Raw genomic sequence first — 3,555 nt, 5'->3', positions numbered from 1 at the left:
AGTGGAATGCATTGGCAACATAACTTTTGCGAAATATTGGAGGAAGGACTCTTGCCACTTTATTTCCCGGGTTTCGTGGACAAGAACACAATGTTGTTCCAGGAAGGTGGAGCACCGTGTCACACTGCTAGAAACACCCAAAAGTGGCAGGAAGAAAATGGTATCCAGAAGTTGCCCTGGCCGAGCCAATCTCCTGACATGAACCCCATCGAAAACCTCTGGGCCATACTCGACCGGCAAGTCAACAAACAACCAAAAAATCAACTTCGAAGAGCGATCTACTCCAAGTTTTGAAGCAAGAGTGGGCTAAAATCCCACAATCTAAAATTGACGAGATGATTCTCACTTCGCACGATGCCCCAAAGGATCAACGAACTCCGCGAAGCGAAAGGAAGATCTACTAGATATCAATTAAATTATAAATATATCAATTCATGTGAATATGACTGAAAATTTTATTTTTTTCTGAAAAGGTGGTGTCTATTTACTTGTGACCATGCTGTGTACATCTCAGAGTACTGGGTCTTCTAACACTGAGATTTTTATACATCTCAAATTACTGAGGGCTTTCTAACAATAGGGCTGTTATACAGGGACTTAGTACACGGTCAGGTAAATACCCGACCATAAATCAGGCTGGTTTTTTTATTATTAACATTTCCGCTAACGCCCTAGTTCGAGTCTGTAGAAGCCGTGCTAATGTGAATATTTCAATGTTTATTACGGATGTGGTTTTTAATATGCATGTTCGTCGTCCCTACATAGTATGTCAGGCGACTTGGCATTTTTCTGGGAAAGCAGCTAGATCTAGCACGTGTCTTCAGATTAAAGACACAACAAACGTAATTCTCGCGTGCAATCGCTTAGCATTTAAAGAAATGTAATTCGTGCACACTGTCGCTTAGCAACATGATATTAGCCTAGATCACGAAACTTACGATAAAATAATTTCCCTGTAGGCCTAAATTTGAGTTTCTATTAATAGTGGTATTATTTTCTAATGACTTACAAAGATCTGACACGACAAAAATTTACTCCAGCAGATTTTCTTCCGAATAATCAATTAGCAACTCATGTTGAAATGAAGCGCCAGGCTAGTTTAACAAGTTATCTTAAGTGTCTAGGTAAGTTAGAAATTTGATTAATTTCAATTTGACCTGCATGTATAAGCTTAAGTAACTTTAAATTTGCAACACCTGGATCTCTGAATACATGTAGCTTTGTGTAGCTGATAAATCAATGATCATAGACTAGTAGACACTGCACTACTGTATATAGGGTTTTGTTTATAGATTTAGACCCTTAGTGTTTACTGAATGGCATATTTTGTGGTGTTCAAAGAAATTTATTAATTAGATTTTAAATTGCTCATTTGACCGGAATGTGCTTAGGTTGGTTCTCCGTCATTCATAAATTGTTAATTTCTTAATGTAGCTTAGCTGAAGAACCTCATGACAATAAGGATATTGAAGCTGGTCAAAATGAAACTGATGATTCAGATAAAACTATTCAAGAATCACCCTGTAAGACCAATGACGTGTATTTTGCGACAGAAAATGTAATTCAGATATTAATCACAGAACAATATGTGCTGCCCTCACAAACTTCCTTACCAGAACGAGATTTTGGTGCTAAGAAAAAGCAAGCTTATCGTCTACAAAAATTCTTTTTCTCGGAATATTCATGGCCACATTATATTTCTCAAAACGATATTGTTCTCTACTATGTTTGTCACAATGCTTCAATGAAAAACCTTTTCCTAAAAATCATGACAGATGAGAAAGCATTTGTCCACACTGGGTTTAGTTTCTGGAAAAACTAAGGAGCTTCAGAAGTCACCAGGACAGTGGGTCACATAAGTTTGCAATGAGCTTGCCTGATTATGCTGTAGTGATTGAATTGTTAGTGGTAGAAGAAAATAGAGCTCTCAAATATCTCGCTCGTTAAGAATTATCTGCAAAAGGACACGAAGCCCAACAATCTAACTTTCATCAGTTACTCCAGTTATTGTATAATAGAGATCTAGTGCTTCAAGAATGGCCAAAGAAAAAAAAACACGTAAAGTATACAAATCCTGATATTCAAAATGAACTACTAAAAATAATGGCTCATCAGGTTCTTCTTGATGTCATCTCAGACATTAAAGAATCATCTGGTAAAATATCAGTCATGACTGATGAAACAACAGACAAAGCTAACTTGAAACAAGTGTGTGTGTGTCAATGTGAGATATGTCGATATCAATTTTCAAGCCCTAGAGGCATGTCTGGGCTTGTATGTAATACGTAATACGTCATCAGAGACAATACTACAAGCACTTGGATATGTGTTTCACAGGTGTGAAATATCTGTTCATTCGTTGCGAGGTCAGTGTTATGATGGAGCCGCTTCGATGGCTGGTAAAAAGAATGGTGTGGCAGAAGAGGTCAAGAGAGTTGAGAAGAGAGCAATTTATACTCATTGTTATGGTCATGTGTTAAATCTTGCCTGTCAGGACACCTTTAAGCTAGTGTCTTGACACTGCATATGAAATCAACAAGTTGATTAAATGCAGCCTTAAAAGGGAAACAATTTAAGCTAAGAAAAGAAGGTGGTGTTGGTATCAGAATGCTCTGTTCTACCAGATGGATAGTGAGTGCTGACGGAATGCATAGCATCATCAATCAGTACAATGCTCTACACGGGTTGTGGAACCTGTCATTACAAAACTGCGTGAATACTGAAATGAAGGCAAGAATACAAGGAGTTATGGCTCATATGCAGAAATTTGATTTCCTATTTGGTGTCTATGTAACAGAAAAGTTCTTGCTACATACTCAGCAAAGCTTTGCAAGGGAACAAAAGAGCAGCTAAATGTCAGGCCCTGGCGAGGTTTACATTGACCAAGCTACAAGGGTCGAGAGGTCAATTTAATGACATTTATGAGTGAGTGAAATGCAAGGCTTTTGAATGCGACGTAGGTCAGCCTCAGTTTCCAAGGAAAAGGAGGGCACCTAAACGTCATGAAGTTGGCGAGTCATCAGGATTCTATGATCATCAAGCACATGATGAACACTACAAGCAGATATACTATACTGTGTGTGACAACTTGACCTCATGTCATTCTTACAAAGCAGGTTTCAGCAGCCAAGTTTTGTAAAATACACGAACTGAGAAAATATGCTGATTAAACCAGCAACAGGTGGAGACTGTGACCAATAATTTGGGGAAGTTGCAAAATAGTATGTTGGTGATCATTCTGAAGACATATTACCATCAGATGCAACATCGTCTTTGTTACCCCAGTTAAAATGTGAGGAGAAAACAAAATATGCAGCTGATGTCAATTTGCAAAATCTCAAATGTCAGGTGTCTATGTTCAAGGGCATGATGCAACTATCTACAAACACATCACTTACTGTCACAGATATCATCGACAAAATGAGATGTCTAACTCATGGACAACGAGAGATTATATCATAGCCCATTTCAATCGTGATAGATATTTACTTATAATAATAATACCAAGAGTGTTCAGTAATCGAGGGATTTCTCTTCATAATGCCCTTGAATTAT

The sequence above is a fragment of the Limulus polyphemus genome, unplaced genomic scaffold, assembly GCF_000517525.1.
Source record: "Limulus polyphemus unplaced genomic scaffold, Limulus_polyphemus-2.1.2 Scaffold2163, whole genome shotgun sequence".
Classification (NCBI taxonomy): Eukaryota; Metazoa; Arthropoda; class Merostomata; order Xiphosura; family Limulidae; genus Limulus; species Limulus polyphemus.
This window is presented reverse-complemented; position numbering follows the sequence as displayed.